General features: G+C 39.3%; 1 long non-coding RNA gene across 1 annotated transcript in view; it reads left to right on the top strand.

Moving 5' to 3' along the window:
* Positions 1-9,504, top strand: part of LOC127493011 (uncharacterized) — a 169,286-nt gene extending 159,782 nt beyond the window's left edge. The window contains exon 2 of the long non-coding RNA XR_011388638.2: positions 9,219-9,504. This is a non-coding gene — a long non-coding RNA (uncharacterized LOC127493011). The remainder of the gene's footprint in view (positions 1-9,218) is intronic.
* The last annotated feature ends 11,499 nt before the right edge of the window (positions 9,505-21,003 follow it).

Raw genomic sequence — 21,003 nt, 5'->3', positions numbered from 1 at the left:
GGCCTGAGAAAGCAGTAGAAGATGGCTCAAGTCCTTGGGTTCCTGCACCCACAAGGGAAGACCTGGAGGAAGCTCCTGGCTCCTGGCTTCGGATAGGCACAGCTCTGGCCAATTGGGGAGTGAACCAGCGGATGGAAGACCTCTCTCTCTGCCTCTCCTTCTCTCTGTGTGTAACTCTTTCAAATAAATAAACAAATCTTAAAAAAAAAAAAAAAAACAATAGGAACAGCAGACAGAAGAAAGGGGAGTGCATGCAACACCAGACAGTTGACATTATGTCATTTCATTTAATCCTCACAAGAAACTTTGAGATAGGTTATTGTTCCAATTTTATTGAAAAAAAAGTAAGGCCCACAGAAATTATATATCATGCCATAACTTGACATAGAGTAAATGGTAGACGGAGGCTTCAATTTGAACCTGGCAGCAACTGTGTTTCTATTCCCAATCCTTTGGTTCCCAAAATTGTTGTCGAGGAGCATCTAGAAGACCAAAGACTTAATATATTACAAGGAAGGTTTACCACAGGACTAGAGCTGCTAACCCCCTTAATGTGACTTGAGAGAGAAGTTTTGAAATAAGGAAGAAACAAAGTCCACTTAAGGTACAGTCTCCAAAGTTTGGCCAGGACCCCATCAAATATCCCACTGAGAGCATCTCTCTTTTGCTTATAAAACTTTGCACAAAGCTTTGCATATGGTGACCAATGGCTGTTAATGAATCTGCAGGAGCCAGGGAAGCAAAGAAAGACGTAGATGGTTTCTGAGTACTGACCTCAGTAAAGATACCATTTGACAAATTCATTTCATATCCCCTTCTAAAAGTCATAACATAAACACAAAAATTCAAAACAGTGTTCTAGCTGATAAATGCTAAACATCAGATTTCTCATAGCTGGTACCTGCATTTAAGATGATGAAGTGAAATGGACACTATGAGAAACAGTGACTTGATCAGCTCTTGTCCTGACGGTTGATGTACAATGTAATACTTTATCCATTTTAGTATTTTTTTTGTTCTAGTACCATTGGTTGAACTCTGTAATTAACACACAATTCTTCTTAGGTGTTTAAATTTTAACTGAAAAGTGATCCCTGTTAGGAATTTGGAAAACATTATGCTGAGTGAAATAAGCCAATCCCAAAGGGACAAATACCATATGTTCTCCCTGATTGGTGACAACTAACTGAGCACCCAAAAGGAAACCTGTTAAAGTGAAATGAACACTATGAGAAACGGTGACTTGATCAGCCCTCACCCTGACTGTTGATGAGCAACTTAATATGTTATCCCTCTTAATATTTTTTTTGTTTGTTCTACTTAATACTTTTGGTTGAATACTGTAATCAATACACAATTCTTCTTAAGTGCTGAAACTTAACTGAAAAGTGATCACTGTTAAATATAAGAGTGGGAATAAGAGAGGGAAGAGATGTGCAATTCAGGACATACTCAATCGGACTTGCCCCAAACGGTAGAGTTAGAAACATACCAGGGGATTCCAATTCAATCCCATCGAGGTGGCATGTACCAATGCCATCTCACTAGTCCAAGTGATCAATTTCTGTTCACAATGGATCATAATGATAGGACTAAGAACCAAAGGGATCATATAAACAAAAATAGTGTCTGCAAATACTAGCTGATAGAATAAAAAAGGGAGAGAATGATCCAACATGGGAAGTGAGATACACAGCAGACCCATAGAATGGCAGATGTCCTAAACAGCACTCTGGCCTCATAATCAGCCCTTAAGGCATGTGGATCTGGCTGAAAAGCCCATGAGAGTATTTCAGGCATGGAAAGCCAAGACACTCTGGCAAAAAAAAAAAAAAAAAAAAAAAAAACACCTAAATGAAAGATCTCTGCGAGTGAGATCCCAGTGGAAAGAATGGGTCATCAAAGAAGGAGGTACCTTTCTCTGAAGGGAGGAAAGAACTTCCACTTTGACCATAGCCTTGTCTAAATATGATCAGAGTCGGTGAACTCAGGGGGCTTCCGTAGCCTTGACAGCTCATGACAAGAGCCTAGGGTGATTACTGATGCCATAAACAAGAGTGTCAATTTGTTAAGTCAACAACAGGAGTCACTGTGCACTTACTCCTCATGTAGGATCTCTGTCCTTAGTGTGCTGTACATTGTGATTTAATGCTATAACTAGTACTCAAGCAGTATTTTTCACTTTATGTTTCTGTGTGGGAGCAAACTGTTGAAATCTTTACTTAATATATGCTAAACTGACCTTCTGTATATAAAGAGAATTGAAAATGAATCTTGATGTGAATGGAAGGGGAGAGGGAGTGGGAAAGGGGAGGGTTGCGGGTGGGAGGGACGTTATGGGGGGGGAAGCCATTGTAATCCATAAACTGTACTTTGGAAATTTATATTCATTAAATAAAAGTTAAAAAAAAAAGATGATTGTGAGACCACCCTGCTTATGGCCTAGGAAAGCAGTAGAAGAAGGTCCAAGTGCTTGGGTCCCTGATCCCTAGTGGGAGACCCAGAAGGAGCTCCTGGCTCCTGGCTTCGGATTAGCCCATTGCTCTGGCCATTGCAGCCATTTGGAGAGTGAACCAGCAGATGGAAGATCTCTCTCTGTCCATCCCTCTCTCTATCTATAACTCTACCTCTCAAATAAATAAATAAAATATCTTTAAAACATTTTAAAAATAAGAAAAAACAATAAAATAAGATGATTATGAGAATTATAGGAGATAATGTATACAAAATGCATGGCAGTGACTTGGTGAATTACCTAAGATACTGCATATAAGGCACATAGTAGTGGTTCAGTGAATTGAGTCACCTATAATAACAAGAAACCAAAGATCTAAGTAAGCTCGTTAATAAGCATAAGTAGATTTATATCAGACTCTATAGCCAAAAAACAAATAAATTTTATCGTACACCCATTTCAAAACATAAGAATTAGCATGCTACTTGCAAAACAATACAATTTCTAGAAAGTAGTTTTATATATACACATATATGTATAATCTGATCAAAATAATAACACTGGAAATTAACAAAATATGAAGAAATAGGATAAAATATGTTGGCATTTTTTAAGTAAATACTTTTCAATAATTCATGTCAAATAAGAAATTAAGACTTTATTTACATATTAGATCCAAATTAGTTTGAGTCAAATACAAGATTTTTAAATGCCTTAATTATTAACAAACTATATTAAGCAAAAGTAAGAATTTTAAATATTAAATTTGTGCCTCAAATGGCAATTTGCACAAGCCTAGAAGGAGATCTTTCTTAGCCACAAGCTCAGTAAGAATATGCACCATCAGAAGGCAGGCAAAGAAGCCAACACAATCATGAACTCTGTTAATAGCCATTGAATACAAAAGGCCACCACAAAACACACCAAGCACCGAAGTTGAAGGAAAGGTTTATTGTAGGATGGGAGAAACCCGACAGGCTGGAGGGAGAGGGCGAGAGAGGGCAAAAAGGGAAAAGGGGTCAAGTTGAACTCTTTACTTAGTATAGAGTTGGTCTTCTGTGTATAAAGTTAATCAAAAATGGATCTTAGGGGAAAATAGGACTGGAAATGGGAGTGGGAGGAGGAGGGGTGGGAGAATGGGTGGGAGGGCGGGTATGTTGGGAAAAAATCACTGTATTCCTAAAGTTGTACTTATGAAATGCATGAAGTTTGTATTCCTTAAGTAAAAGGTTTCTTTGGGGGAAAAAAACAATGCATGTATGGGAAGCTGGTCCAGTTATAGCCTTACAGGGGGTAGGGAAGTAGGAGCAACAAATCCCGTTAGGGTGGGGGTGGAGCTGATGCTTGTAGTTGGGCCATTTGGTCACCTGACTTCTAGAAAGCCAGGCTGGGCTTAGGACTGAAATTTACTGTGTAAGATGGCAATGGGAGCCAGAGCCTAAAATGGCACCCAAGGTTTAAGATGGCTCCACAGATAAGAACACACCATTTTTACCAGCAGAATACCTAAATGAATATCAGTAATGACCCCTACTCTACTATATACAGCATCTGCCTCCACTCCTGTTCCGTACCCCAACTCAGGAACAGAAGACACAATGTAGCTTCATAGAGAGAGAAATGAGAAATACTAAAAGGGTTGGAAAGAGTAAAGCAATATCATGTGTGGGTGTGTGTGTGTGTGTGTGTGCTGCACTTTCAGGGTCAATACAGCATAAGATATGGTCTGATGGGGCAAGGACAATGGTCATCTAGTCAAAATGCATAAAAAGATGACTGATGCTTTTTCTTTTAATCTCCCGGGGATGGTTCTATTAGAAAGAGATACTTTGGGGGCTGGAGTTGAGGCTGGGGGCTTCCTTTTTAAGAAGCATTCTGACTTTAGACAGAAAGGCCCAGCAGATGGAGACCTGGTAACAAATGTGAGGAAACCTCTTGAGCCTGTTTTTCACAGTGATAGGGAAAAGGTGTGCTCAAGTTTTCTTCTAACTAGTTTCCCATGGTAGAAAAGTTAGGGAGTGATTCAGAGTAGAAGCAAGAATGTTCATGTGGCTAAGATGAACTTGAGTGAGTTTTCTGGGTATCTTGACAGCACAATATTTTGCAGGATGGCAGTCAGTGAGAATTACCAGTTCATGAACTGTATTCAGGGCTGAATGCTACATTTTAAATAGAGAATGTGATAAATCAGGGAATTTCTAGAAACCAGGGACTGAGAATGATAAAGGATCTGAAAACTACTGTGAGTTGGATCAGGGACTTCAGTATTTAAGAGGCTTCCATATCTCTTCCATATCCATATTGTTTGAAAAAGGTTAATGAGGAAAATGATGCAAATTATAGGGTGACCACATTTCCTCTGAATAAGGATTATTATAACAATGCCAAAATGAAAGGATTTCCTCATGGAGCTAAAGATATCTAAGCACATTTTAGAAGATTGTCATACCATCTTTAAAAGAGTTCATATCCTTCCCTCCCTCCCTCCTTCCTTCTTTCTTTCTCCTTCCTTCTTTCCTTCCTTCCTTCCTTCCTTCCATTTCATTGAATACTTAGTGGAGCCAGGCCTGTGCTATACACAAAGGAGGCCAAGAATTAACAATGGTTTGGCAGACAAGGAACTCCTGTGTTTTGGAGTATACTTACTCAGTAAGAAAAGGATGACAAGAAGGAAACCAGCAACGTGGGAACTCACTCATATTGGCAGAGTTTGACTGCAGAAGTAATTTTAGGAGAAGGGGAATTGGAAAGATGCACTAGGCCCAAGAATCAGAGTCAGTGCGGTCATCCTCCTCCCCAGTGTGTGGCTGCCTAGGCAGTCCCTGAGGGACTAAAGCCATGACAGAGAGAGAATTCTTCAGGGCCAGGAGTGGCTTTCTGAGAGTCATGAGTGTGCACACCTAGAACATTGCTTGAGGTCTCCCCCTGAGCCTCAGTAGTAACAACACATAAACAAACAATTAAGGCATTTAAATGCTGGTGACTTTTTGCAAGATAAGAAAAACATCTGCTGCTGCAACTGTAATCTCCAGTAGATGCTCTCACAGTTTACAGCCCCCAGAGTGGCTGGCCACCATCCCCGTGACGGCATCCACGTGGGCACAAAAGGGAGAACAAGGCCCACATGTATGTTTCACCTTGTAGTTGCATGAAGAGGGTACTCTGATTGTGCCAATATCAGCTTCATGAAAATGGGTATATAAAAAGGAAAAGGGAAAAAGTGGGATAAGTGATCAAGAAGATAAGGTTAAGCACATATAAGCAGCATCTACGTTGAATCAGTACAATAAACTACAATTATTTTCCATGATGTGATATTTCCCTTTCAAATATTACACTTACGGTAAGATATAAAATCAACAATATGAGTAGATAGAATTAAGCCACACTGAATGAGGGTACTGCAACTCTCTGAGTTCTCTCTCTCTCTCTCTCTTCCTGCTTTCCTCCCTCTCTCAGTATATAGATTTATAGATGATAGACTAGATAGATAGCCAGACAGACAGAAATAATGCCCAGTGCAAGGTTGTACCCTCACACCTTTCTACCACCTGTTTCTTATTATTAAAATGCAAATCTTTGGAAAATGGGCATTATTCCTTCACACATTGATGTTCTCTTGGGCCAGGGCCAGGGTTGCTAAAATAGTACTACTACGCTCCAAAGCATGACTTCAGGGATGTTGAGAAAATGAAGTGAAAACCTATATACATTGATTAGCATGGTGTAGGCCACTTAGTAGGTGCTCAGTGAAGGCTGATTTTCTTCTCCATAGCATTAACTCTGCTTCTCCCCTAAATAGAAAGAATCACATTGCTAGAATTACGGTAATTTCCAAGGAAGTTGTCCAAACATGGGGGTGATGACATGCACAAATTCCTACATGCTCTTATTGGTTTTCATAACACAGTATTCTGCCAACTGCATACCATCCCTTTCCCCTGGGAACATGGTAGTCCTCAAATAAAAAATAGAAAATAAAAATGCTAATTCCCTCCCTTTGTGCTTTCTCTGGGAGTCAAGGAGCTTAATTTATCTTCCATTTAACTTAATTTCATTAAATTCACTCAACAAGCAGTTAGTATCTTCTGAATACTATCTGCAATGCAAGGTTCAGGTAGTTGAGGTCTTAAAATTCCGAACTCTAGAGTTGCTGGACAGCTGCTGATTCACTATAGGGTCCTACACATGATCAGAATGTTTTTGTAGTTTTAACACAATTATAGATTTGAATGAAATATCATTGATGGTGCCTTTAAAGCTAATTAACCCAGTTTATTGAGTCCAAGACTAAGTTTATCTGATATAGGATTTGGCAATGGAGATATTAAAATGTAGGCATAGGTTTTACTGTAAGCACAGGGTGTGGCTAAAGCAATAAACCTGCTTTATTTTCAAATATGCAAACATGACTAGCATTTTGAGCAACTGGCTCATGATTACAAAATTATAAGCTCATGTAAAATTCTTGTCAATCAGGTAGCATGTCCATTGACTGCTTTAGACCACTGTCCCTCAATATGTTTTTATTCATCTTTCATTATCCATTGGTTTTGAAATATTTTAAAGCAAGGATGGTATATTTCTAAGAGAGAGAAGCAAGACATATTAACTACAGTAGTCTCAATTTTTCAAAGACATTTTCCAGACATTTTTCGAGTATGTGCCATGTATCTGCCACTATGGCAAGTGACTTACATAAATTATCTCACATGAAAGAGATATCATTCTTTTATTTTAAAGATTGTATTTATTTGAAAGTCAGAGCCACAGAAAGAGATCTTCCTTCTGCTGGTTCACCTCCCAGATTTCCATAATTGCCAGTGCTGGGCCAGGCTGAAGCCAGGATCCAGGAGCTTCATCTGTCTCCCACATGGGTGGCAGGGGCCCAGACACCTGGGTCATCTTTTGCTGCTTTTCCCAGGCACATTAGCAAGGAGCTGGGTGGGAAGGAGAGCAGTTGGGACATGAACCAGTGACCCTGGTATCACAGGCATTGGCTTTTCCCGCTACACCACAAGGCCAGCCCCAGATAATATTCTTTATGTCTACTTTATAGATGAGAAAATTGAGGCTTGAAAAATCATTGAAGCAATACCACTAATACCCCTAATTAAACGCAGAGCAAGGATTAGACCATGGCCTCACTGAACCTAAAGATATACTCTTTTTTTTTTTTAAGATTTATTTGTTTATTTGAAAGGCAGAGTTACAGAGAGGCAGAGGCGGAGAGAGAAAGAGGTCTTCCATCTGCTGGTTCACTCCACAAATGGCTGCTATGGCCTGAGCTGGGCTGATCTAGAGCCAGAAACCAGGAGCCTCTTCCAGGTCTCCCACGGGTGCAGGGACCCAAGGACTTGGGCCATCTTCTATTGCTTTCCCAAGCCAAAGCAGAGAGCTGGATCAGAAGTAGAGCAGCTAGGACTTGAACTGGGGCCCACATGGAATTCCAGCACTGCAGGCAGCAGCTTTACCTGCTATGCCACAACATTGGCCCCAAGATACACTCCTAATGCTGTGCTGGACATCCGGGAACACAAGAAAGTTTTTCAATCCAGAACAACCTTGGCTTCTATGAGCCTCTAAGGAACTAATTTTACATCTTATGCTTTGAGCTGGATTTGTTTCTGTCAAGCAGAATATTTGAGGGTGCTTTAAAAGTTTCCTGGAAAATGGAATTATAAGGTAACCTAATTTAGGGCAAAAATATTGAAACTGGTGGAGATTTGGAATAATCCAGAATGGCTACTCTGATCTTTGTTGATAAGGAAAAAGGACAACCTGGTACCCACGTGACTCACAAGGATGGGCTGAAGATGGGGTCAGGGTCTTCAGCGAAAGCCTGAGGTGGGAGATCACAGGTTTCTTTTCTTTTCTTTCTTTTTTTTTTTTTTAATAGGCAGAGTTAGACAGTGAGAGAGAGAGAGACAGAGAGAAAGGTCTTCCTTCTGTTGGTTCACCCCCCAAATGGCCGCTATGGCCGGAGCGCTGCACCGATCCGAAGCCAACAGCCAGGTGCTTCCTCCTGGTCTCCCATGCAGGTGCAGGGCCCAAGCACTTGGGCCATCCTCCACTGCCTTCCTGTGCCACAGCAGAGAGCTGGACTGGAAGAGAAGTAACCGGGACAGAATCCGGCGCCCCAACTGGGACTAGAACCCGGGGTACTGGCGCCAGCCTCTTTTTTTTTTTTTTTAAAGATTTATTTTATTTATCTGAAAGAGTTACAGAGAGAGGTACAGAGAGTCTTCCCTCCATTGGTTCACTCCCCAATTGGTAGCAACGGCTGGAGCTGTGCCGATCCAAAGCCAGGAGCTAGGAGCTTCTTCTGGGTCTCCCACGCGGGTGCAGGGGCCCAAGGACTTGGGCCATCTTCCACTGCTTCCCAGGGCCACAGCAGAGAGCTGGATTGGAAGAGGAGCAGCCAGAACTAGAACTGGCACTCATATGGGATGCCATCGCTTCAGGCAAGGGCTTTAACCAGCTGCACCATAGCACTGGCCCTAGATCACAGGTTTCAACACCACTGTTGTCAATAGGTTTGCTGCTCAACCAGCCTTACCTAACGCTGCCAGAAAGGCTCTGGGAACTGGCAACAGAGCTACAGAAGGGTCAGGGAAAACCATGGTCCCCTTAAAGGACAACAGTCACACCTTGCCCACATGTGCCAAAAAGATGGCCAAGAAGAACGTTAAAACATAAAACTGTCCTGGCTCAGATGACACCTGTCTAGAAATGGAAAAATTCTCTCCCTTCCATCCTCTAGATTTCGAGGGTTTTGACCTGCCCGAAGGGCACCAGATCACACACCTCCCCTCATGATCCTCGAATAGGAGAGAGAACTTGAGAACCTGTTATGGCTGGACTCCCCTTCGCCTGTGAAGATGGCTTTTCCACCGTGGGGATCATCTGTCGCCATCTCCTTCAAGCATTCTTTCATCCCTGGCAGTTGAAGTGCCACCTACGTGTTATGATGTGGATATTTAAATTTCCTACTGCTTTGTACTTTCTGTGTGTTTGTGTTGTTTTAATAAAAAAAATTTTTTAAAGTACTAAAACCCGATAATAGTTTTTTCATAATATGCACTTTCCATGAACTTTTTGAAAATAATTTCCAATGCATTCACACCTCTGCACAAAAATTTTTCATATAGAAAGTCCATACATATAGACATGAAGTGAAGATTCCTAACATCTCAAGGTTGAAAAATATTATTATGTGTCACCACATAGGACTACATGTGGATTACAAGCTGATTATCTTCTTGCAATTTGTGGACTTCTAGCAGATCTTTTCTCTTTTGTCAAAAAATTTCACATACTTATGATGGAAAACGTATTATATAAAGTGCACTCTTCGAATATGGCCCTTTTATGGCATCCCTCTTTTAAAATGCAAATGCTACTGGATGAGTAACATTAAATTATGAATAACTTTGTGTAAGTAGCTTTATTATAACTCTCAATTTCCATAATCCAAGAAAAGAAATTTAGGATCCTTAAATGCATAATGAACCTCAGCAAAAACCAGAACAACAACCACAACAAAACTACAGGCATCTAGGATTTGTCTCAGAACCAGTGATCAAGTTCACAGACAGACCAACATTCAAGGGGTATTTTAGGGAAGAGCTAGATGTTTCTGTTTTTCAATCTAGCACTAACTCTCTTAATGTGATTTTGATATCAAAGTTATTTCCAAATATTATTTGTGGCCTCTGGGTATTTGTGAAAACAATATTTTCAGATGCTATGCCTAATAAATACTTTGTAACCAAACACCCCAAGATATTCTCTAAATCTTCCTAGTGAATAATAAGATACTGCTGGACTAGAGGAATAGAGAAGGTATGTTTTTCCCTATTCCTCCCACTAGCACAACTGTAGTCATGGATGTCACATATAAAAACCCTTACAAAGTTAGAAAGGTGAAAAGAAGGGAGGCTGGCTATATAAATAAAGACCAAAGAACAACACAGTAGTGAGGTCCTTGTATATTCTTATGTTTTACATATCCCAGAATGGAGCCTTAAAAAGTTGAGATCAACAGCGTGGCATAGTGAGTTAAGCCACCACCTGAGATGCCAGTATCCCCTAAAGACACCAGTTTTATTCCCAGCTGCTCCACTTCTGATCTAGCTATCTGTTAATATCCCTGGGAAAGCAGAAGAAAATGGCTTACACACATGGACCCCTTCCACTCATGTAGGAGACTCAGATGAAGTTCCTGGCTCTTGGCTTTGGCTTGGTCTGGCTCTGGCCCCTGTGGCCATTTGGGGAGTGAACCAGAAGACAGAAAATCTCTTTCTTCCTTTATCTCCCTTTCTCTCTCTACTTATGCCTTTCAAATAAATAAATAAATCTTTAAAAAAAAAAGTCAACAAGTTAGAAATCCCAGTGAGTGCTGAAAAAAAGTACCCCAAGAAACTTGTTCTCTCTAGCCATAGGACCAGGAATGACAGTCTAGAAAGAAAGAAAACTTGCACAGTATCTACTGTACTCTATGCCAAATACCAGATAAAAAAAATATGGCACTAGATTATCCATATAAGTAAAGGGCAAGTAGGAACCAAGACTTCTTTCTTTTTCTTTTCTTTCTTTCTTTTCTTTTCTTTTTTTTTTTTTTTTTTTTTTTTTTTTTTTTTTTGACAGGCAGAGTTAGACAGTGAGAAAGAGAGACAGAGAGAAAGGTCTTCCTTTTTCCATTGGTTCACCCCCCCAAGTGGCCAGCGTGCTGTGCTGATCCGAAGCCAGGAGCCAGGTGCTTCCTCCTGGTCTCCCATGCAGGTACACAGCCTAAGCACTTGAGCCATCCTCCACTGCACTCCTGGGCCACAGCAGAGAGCTGGACTGGGAGAGGAGCAACTGGGACAGAATCCGGTGCCCCAACTGGGACTAGAACCCAGGGTGCTGGCGCCACAGGTGGAGGATTAGCCTAATGAGCCATGGTGCCGGCCAAGGAATCAAGACTTCTACCATCCTAAAGCTGTAGCAAGGAACCAAGGATAGTGTGAGAATAGATTAAATAGGGATCTGGGGCTTCCATGCTCACTGGCAGGTAATGAGCACTCTTACCCACACAGTGTCTATAGCCCATATGGAAAAACTGGGCTGCCACTCCCATCTAGTAGTAATGAGGTGCACTCTTCCCATTGGGGTGAGGTTAAAGGATGTATAGTGGAGAGTTAGGTCTTTCACCCTTGACCAGTGCTAACTAGCCACCAACATTGCAGCATTTGTAGAGACCTCATGGATAGCAGCAACATTTATTTCCATCTGGCACTAGTGAGAAGCCCCAGGGTCAGGAGAGGCTGAGTGAGAAACCTAGGATTCTAACTCCACTTGACAGTAAGGGAATGGAATGATATTCCCTGCTAGAGTAGTATCAGGGATGGAGGAAATGGTAAGCAGGTTTATATGAGATTTAGAATCTTAAAACATAATTCTGAAAATGTCTAGGTTTCAATAAAAAAATCACTCATCATACCAATAATCAAGATCTCAAATGAAATAAAACAATAAGTAGGTCCCACCAACAAAATACTAAGAAGTTAGAACTCTCAGATGATAATAACGCTCCACTGATAAATAAGAAACATGCTTCAAACAGGTGAAAAGTTAGAAAGCCTCAGCAGATAAATATAAAACCTTAATAAAGAAATAAAAGCTATGCATAAGTTAGAACTGAATAACATAATAATTGAAATAAAAAGCTTAGTAAATGGGCTCAACAGCAGAAAGGAAACAACAGAGAATAAAAACAATAAACAGGAAAATAGAGTAGTAGAATGATTCTATATGAGCAACCAAGAGAAATACACTAGAAAAGCAATGAACAGAGTCACAGAGACCTGTGGGACCATAACAAAATATCTAACATTCTTTGGAATTCTGGAGGAAGAAGAGTGAGGTGGTGTTGAAAAAATAATTGAAGACTAATGGCTGAAAATTTCTCAAATTTGGCAAAAAACAAACTTAGAGATCCAAGCTTAGCAAACCATAAACAAAATGAAGCCAAAGGAATCCACTCCAAGACACACAATAACTAAACTTTTCAAAACTAATGATAAAAGAAAAATCTTGAAAATAGCTAGAGAAAACACATGCTGTATATGGAAGATAATTTAAGTGACACTCTATTTTGGAAACCAAAGAGGCCAAAAATAAATAGCACAATATATCAAAGATACTAAAAGAAAATAATTATCAAGCCAGAACCCTGTATCCATTTAAAAATGTTATAGTTGCCGGCACCATGGCTCACTTGGTTAATCTTACGCCTGCGGTGCCGGCATCCCATATGGGTGCCAGGTTCTAGTCCCGGTTGCTCCTCTTCCAGTCTAGCTCTCTGCTGTGGCCCGGGAAGGCAGTGGAGGATGGCCCAAGTGCTTGGGCCCCTGCACCCCTGCACCAGAAGGAAGCACCTGGCTCCTGGTTTTGGATCGGCGTAGCTCGGGCCATAGCGGCCATTTGGGGGGTGAACCAATTGAAGGAATACCTCTCTGTCTCTCTCTCTCTCTCACTATCTAACTCTATCTGTCAAATAAATTAAAAAATATATAGATAAATAAAAACAGAATTCTAAAATAGTTCAAGTAACCCACAAGGCATCAGAAAAATAAAACAGAGAAATGAAAAACAGAAGTATTTAGTTCTTAACATATCAATAATTATATTAAGTACAAATATACAACTAAAAGACAATAGAAACTGCATTGATAATTTTAAAATTTCCAAAAAAATAAATCTCTAGGACAAAATTTTTTAGTGAGGAATTCACCAATTATATATATAAGAATTCAAACAAACTCTACACAATTGCTTCTAGAAAACAGAAGATAAAGGAACACTCACCAATACATTTTAAAAGGATAGTATTACCCTAACACCAAAATCAGACAAAGACAATGCAAAAAGAAAAAGATAAAAAAAAAAAACCCAAACCAATATTCCTAATGAATGCAGGCACAAAAATAATTTTCCAAAATATTAACAAATAGAATTTAGCAACATGTGAAAATAATTATATGCCATGAACAATGGTGGCTTATTCCAGGGATGCAAGTCTATTCAATATTCAAATAGCAATTCTTATAATCTACCATATTAAAAGGTTCAGTAGAAAGATCATAAAATTGTAAAAATTGATAAAAGAAGAGCACTGGACAAAACTCAACTCTCACTCATTCTTTTTTTTTTTTTTTCTCCAGAGTTACAGAGAGGCAGAGGCAGGGAAAGAGAGAGATGTCTTTCATCTGCTGGTTCACTCCCCAGATAGGCAATGGCTAGAGCTGCACTGATCCTAATCCAGGAGCTTCATTCCAGGTCTCCCACATGGGTTCAGGACCCAAGGACTTGGGTTATCTTGTATGGCTTTCCCAGGCCATAGCAGAGAGCTGGATCAGAAGTGGAGCAACTGGGACTCGAACCGGCATCAATATAGGATGCCAACACTGCAGGCGGCAGATTTAACTGCTGTTCCACAGCACCAGCCCCATCACTCTTTCATTATTTTAAAAATCTCAGAAAATATGGATAGAGGAGGAAAGTCCTCTACTTGATCAAAAGCATCTATAACAAACCTATAACTAATATTATACTTAATGTTGAAAGATTGAATACTTTTCCCCTACCATTGGAAACAAGACAATGATGCCCACTTTCACCACTCTTATTAAACATAAAGCTTGGAATTCTAGTCAGTGTAATCAGGCAGGAAAGGGAAATGACAGGCATACATGGCAGGAAGAAAGGAATAAAAATGTTCCTATTTGCCGGCGACATGACAATCTACATATAAAATTCAAGGAATCTGCAAAAAACATATAAGAACAAATAAGTGAGTAAAATAAGGTAACAGGATACAAGATAAACTTACAAAACTTTATTATATTTCTATATAATGGCAAAGAATACACAGACACCAAAATTAAAAATACAGTACCATTTAAAATTGCTTAAAAAGAAAATAATCAAGCATAAATTTAACAATGCATGTTTTAAATGCTTTAAACAACCCAAAACTGATAAAAGAAATCAGGGAATATTTAAATAAATGACAAGACATATTATGTTTATGGACTGAAAAACTGAACATAGTCAAGATGTCCGTTGTCCCAAAAATTGATGTAGAAGTTTAACATCATTCTTTTAAAAATCAGAGTAGCAGGAGTGGGTGTTTGGCCTAGTGGTAAAACACTGGTTAGGATGCCTGAATCCCACATTGGAGTACTTGAGTTAAATCCCAGAACTAACCCTTGGTCCCAGATTAATACTAATGTGAAACATGGGGGACAGAAGTGATGGTTCAGGTGGTTGGGTTTCTGCCACCTACAAAGGAGGCCTGGATTGAGTTCCCAGCTCCTGACTTCAGCCTCCCAGCCATTGTAGGCATTTAGGGAGAAACTAGTGGGTGGGAGCTGTGTTTGTCTCTCTGCCTCTAAAATAAATAGGTAAAATTCTTTTAATTGAATTAATGCTTTTGTAGACCAAAGTATTCCAAAATCTGTGTAAGAAAGCAATTGAACTAGAATGGAGTGAGAGTAACCAATCTACGATTTTAAGAATAGCACAGTAATCATTATTGCAGTATTTCCATATAAATAAAGACAAAGATCATTAGAACAGAAGTCAGAAGTATATTACACAAATATATTCAACTGATATTTGACAAAGGTGAAAATTAATTAAAAAGAGGAAAATGCATTTTCCAGTAAAAGTTAACTTTTTTCATAGACAACAAAGGAGGAAAGAACAGAAGAGGGAGGAGGAGGGAGAGAGTAGGGCAGGAAAAATTTAGATCTATGTCTCACACCTTATACCAACATTAAACAAAATAAGATCACAGGCTTAAGTAAAAAAACAAAAAAGTATAAAACTTTTAGAAAAAAACAGGAAAAAAATTTTCAGAGGATCTGGGACAAGGCAAAGAGAGTTTAAACTTGACAATACACACATACAACACACACACATACAAATTATTTAAAAATTGCTAAATTGGACTTCATCAAAATGTAAAACATTTGTTTCATGCAAGACTCTGGTAAGAGAATGAAAAGACAACTATAGACTTGGAAGAAATACATGTCACACCCTATATCTGACAAAGGACTAGTATCTAGAATACACACACATACACACACACATATACACACATATATTTTCACGGATTTTAACACTAGTCCCAGTGATCAATTTCTGTTCACAATTGATCATAATGATAGGACTAAGAGTCAAAGGGATCACATAAACAAGACAAGTGTCTACAAATACTAGCTGATAGAATCAAAAAGGGAGAGAACGATCCAACATTGGAAGTGGGATACACAGCAGACCCATAGAATGGCAGATGTCCTAAACAGCACTCTAGCCTCAGAATCAGCCCTTAAGGCATGTGGATCTGGCTGAAAAGCCCATGAGAGTATTTCAGGCATGGAAAGCCAAGACACTCTGGCAAAAAAAAAAAAAACACCTAAATGAAAGATCTCTGCGAGTGAGATCCCAGTGGAAAGAACAGGTCATTAAAGAAAGAGGGAGGTACCTTTCTCTGAAGGGAGGAGAGAACTTCCACTTTGACTATGACCTTGTCTAAATATGATCAGAGTCAGTGAACTCAAAAGGCTTCCATAGCCTTGGGAACTCATGACAAGAGCCTAGGGTGATTACTGATGCCATAAACAGGAGTGTCAATTTGTAAAGTCAACAAGAGGAGTCACTGTGCACTTACTCCTCATGTAGGATCTCTGTCCTTAATGTGCTGTACATTGTGATTTAATGCTATAACTGGTACTCAAACAGTATTTTTCACTTTGTGTTTCTATGTGGGTGCAAACTGTTGAAATCTTTACTTAATATATGCTAAACTGATCTTCTGTATAGAAAGAGAATTGAAAATGAATCTTGATGTGAATGGAAGTGGAGAGGGTGCGGGAAAGAGGAGGGTTGCAGGTGGGAGGGACATTATGGGGGGAAGCCATTGTAATCCATAAGCTGTACTTCAGAAATTTATATTCATTAAATAAAAGTTTAAAAAAAACCTTAAATATACATGTAAACCTTATATGTCAATATATATATGTCTATATAAGGTTTTTAAAATCCATGAAAATTGAATTTTATCTTTTAATTCCATTATCCATGAACTTTTTAGAGTACACTCATATAAAAGAAAACCTCTCAAAACCCAAGAAACACAACAAAATCCTCTTAGAAAATGGGCAAAAGAGGAGATGTACAATTTGGGACATGCTTAAGCTGACTTGCCCCAAGTGGGGGAGTTAGAAATGTGCCAGGGGATTCCAATACAATCCCATCAAGGTGGCATGTACCAATGCCACCTCACTAGTCCAAGTGAGCAATTTCAGGTCACAATAGACCATAATGATAGGTCTAAGAGTCAAAGGGATCACACAAACAAGACTAGTGTCTGCTAATACAAACTGATAGAATTAAAAAGGGAGAGAACGATCCAACATGGGAAGCGAGATACTCAGCAGACTCATAGAATGGCAGTTGTCCTAAACAGCACTCTGGCCTCAGAATCGGCCCTTGAGGCATTCGGATCTGGCTGAAGAGCCCATGAGAGTATTTTAGGCATGGAAAGCCAAGACACTCTGGCAAAAAAAAAAAAAAAAAAAAAAAAAAAAAAAAATCTCTGTGAGTGAGATCCCAGTGGAAAGAATGGGCCATCAAAGAAGGAGGTACCTTTCTCTGAAGGGAGGAGAGAACTTCCACTTTGACCATGGCCTTGTCGAAATAAGATCAAAGTCGGCGAGCTCAGGGGGCTTCCATGGCCTTGGCAACTCATGACTAGAGCCTGGGGAGATTGCTGACGCCTTACACAAGAGTGTCAATTTGTTAAGTCAACAACAGGAGACACTGTGCACTTACTGCCCATGTAGGATCTCTGTCCTCTCTGTCCTTAATGTATAGTAGGATCTCTGTCCTTAATGTATAGTTCAATGTGAATTAATTATATGACTAGTGCTCAAACAGTATTTGGCAATTTGTGTTCTGTGTGGGTGCAAATTGATGAAATCTTTACTTAATATATACTAAATTGATCATCTGTATATAAAGATAATTGAAAATGAATCTTGATGTGAATGGAATGGGAGAGGGAGCGGGAGATGGAGGGGTGTGGGTGGGTAGGAAGTTATGGGGGGGAAAATGCCATTGGAATCCATAAACTGTACTTTGGAAATTTATATCTACTAAATAAAAGTTAAAAAAAAAAGAAAATGGGCAAAAGAAATATAAAGATAATTTATTGAGGAGGATACACACATGGCAATTAAGTATATTATACAGATGTTCAACATCTTTAGTCTTTAGGGAAATTCTCATTAAAACCACAATAAAATATCAGTTTATGCCTTTTAGAATGCCTTACATAAAATACAGTGACCATACTAAATACTGAGAAGGATGTGGAAGAACTAGCTCACTTGCATGTTACTGTTGGGCATATAAAATGCAAAAAGGATTTGTCAGCTTCTAGATTTATTTTATTTATTTGAAAGACAGAGTTACAGAGAGAGGTAGAGACACAGAGAGAGGTCTTCCATCCGCTGGATCACTCCCCAATTGGCTGCAATGGCCAGAGCTGCGCCTATCCGAAGCCAGGATCCAGGAGCTTCTTCCGGGTCTCCCACGTGGGTATGGAGCCCAAGGACTTGGGCCATCTTCTACTGCTATCCCAGGCCATAGCAGAGAGCTGGATCAGAAGAGGAGCAGCCGGGACTACAACCAGCGCCCATATGGGATGCCGGTGCTTCAGGCCAGGGCGTTAACCCGCTGCTCCACAGCACAGGCCCCAGTGTCAGCTTCTTTAAAAAATTAGATATGCATTCATCCTATGGCCCAACACTTGCACCGCTGGGCACAGAGACAAAAATTATGTTCACATGCAAAAATCTTCACACAAATTTTTGCAGCATCTTTGTTTATAATAGCCCCAAACTAGAAACAATCCTACAGCCCTTCAACAGGTGAATTTTTAAACAAACATACCATACCATGGAATAATACTCAACAATAAAAATAAACAAACTCTTACTATACAGAGAAATCTGGATGAATTCTCCAGAGAATTTTGCTGAATGAAAAATAGCTAGTTGTGGGACCATTTTTGTGGCATAGTAACTAAAGCTGCCACCTGTGACACCGGCATCCCAAATGGCACAAGTTAGTATCCCGGCTGCTCCACCTCCCATTCAGCTCCCTGCTAAAGTCCTGGGAAAAGCAACAGAAGATGGTCCAAGTGTTTGGGCCCCTGACACCCACATGGAAGCTCCTGGCTTCAGTCTGGGCCAGCGCTGGCCATTGCAGCCTGCAAGAAAGCTCTTTCTGTCTCTTCCTCTCTCTCTGTAACTCTGATTTTCAGAATACATAAATAAATCTTTTTAAAAAATCTGGTTGTAGAAGGTCACATACTATATGATCCCATTGATACGGTAGTCCACCATTACCCAGAAGGGTTCCAAGACTCCAAAGAAATGCCCGAAACTATGAATGAAGAGTACTACACCCTATGTATACCATGTGTTGCGCTGTATATACCTATGATGAAGTTTACAAGGTAAGCACAGTAAGAGAGTAACAATAACTGATAATAATAAAATAGGATAATTACATCAATATATTTTAATAGAAATTATGTGAATGTGGGCCATTGAGCCACAATGATGTGAATGTTTGTATATCCTTAATCAACTGCTTTAATTCTGTCAGAAATGTGACTGCAGCTTCTTCACTATCAGATGCAGTCCCTGTGGTAATTTTTGTATATTTTTGTTTGTGCTATTATGGGATCTATGTAAACATTCCTTATTCACAGTAGTGGCTTGATGTCACTTGTTTCAAAGGATTCTTTGCTAAAGATTTCCTACAGACTCAAGGCTTTCTAGTGCAACATGTTGTCACCAATTGGAACACATTTTCTGTTCATATCTCCCATCTGCAAATTTAATTCCTTTTCCATCTTAACACAAGCACTTAAACACGCATCTTAAGCACTCATTACCCAATATGATTATAAGTTTTACAGTTTGAGAAGTGATAACAAAACCATCATGAATGTTCCACTTCTTTCTTAAAAGATTTATTTATTTACTTGAAAGAGTTACACAGAGAGAGAAAGAAAGAGAGAAAGAAAGAGAACCAGAGATCTTCCATCAGCTGGTTCACTCCTCAAATGACTGCAATGACCAGGGCTGGGCCAGGCTTAACCCAGGATCCAGGAGCTTCTTCCAGGTCTCCCATGTGGATGACAGGGGCCTAAATACTTAAGCCAACTTCTGCTGCATTCCCTGGCCATTAGCAAGGAGTTGGATTCAGAAGTGGAGCAGTCAGGACATGAAGGATGCCCATTTGGGATGCCACCATTTCAGGTGGCGGCTTTACCCATCATGCCACAATTCTAGCCCCTGTTCTATATCTTTACTGTATAAAGTCAACATCTTGATTGTTTTAGTTCTGTAAGATATTGACATTGGGAGAAACTGGGAAATCCATTCTTGGATTTGTATCCAAGGGAAATGAAATCAATCTGTTGTATAGACATTAGCACTCCCATGTTTATTGTAGCACTATTCACAATAGCCAACAAATGGAAACAACCTAACTGTCCATGCACTGATAAGTGAGTGATGAAAATGTGGTAATACACAAAACAGAATATTACTCAGTCATTAAAAATCTGAAATTGTATCATTAACAAAAACATAGATAGGCTAGTTCATTATGTTAATTAAAATAATCCAAGCACAGAAAGACAAATATCACATGATCTCACTCATACATAGAGTATTAAAAAAAAATAGGTGCTCTTACAGGAGCCAAAAATACAATAGTGGTTACCAGAGGCTGGTGAGGTAAGTGGGAGGAAGACTGGAAAAAGACTGATTGACCAGTATTAAGTTATCAGGTGTTCTGGGATTCTCCTGTACAGTTGGGTGACTATTAATAATGCTAGTATAGTATACATTTCTCTATTTAAATAAAAACTAGAAGATAGGATATTGGGTGCTTTCACTATAAAGAAATGTTAAAAGCTTGAAAGGATAATATGCTTACCCTGATTGGATATGTCACAATGTGTATGTGTAATGAAGCATCACATAGTACTCCCTAATGTTGTGAAATTTTTATACATTTGTTAAAACATTTCAAAATAAAAAATTGAAAAAAGAAAATAATAAGCACAAGTTATAATAAATATTGGTATTTTGAGCTGCACCTATATGTTATCTGAATTCTCCAGATGCTTGGAAACTAAGAAATGTTGCTTGGAGAGTAACTAACATGTGTTAAAATTAAAGCAAAAAAGGCCTCGGTAAGGATGGAAAATAGATTGAACTCAGATACCTTCTTCATTGACAACAGTGCTACGTCTGTGTTTGTCATAAGCCCTGGGGAGGGAAGTTGTAGCCTCTGATCCATATAAATGGCATTTCTGACTTGAACTTTCCTTTTTTTTTTTTTTTTTAGTTGCTGCTTTTTTAAAAAATTGTTATTTGAAAACAGAGACAACAATATTGAGACAGAGAAAG

This window comes from Oryctolagus cuniculus, chromosome 5 (genome assembly GCF_051225735.1).
Source record: "Oryctolagus cuniculus isolate XC-2025 breed Fujian yellow rabbit chromosome 5, ASM5122573v1, whole genome shotgun sequence".
NCBI classification, from domain to species: Eukaryota; Metazoa; Chordata; class Mammalia; order Lagomorpha; family Leporidae; genus Oryctolagus; species Oryctolagus cuniculus.
This window is presented reverse-complemented; position numbering and strand designations above follow the sequence as displayed.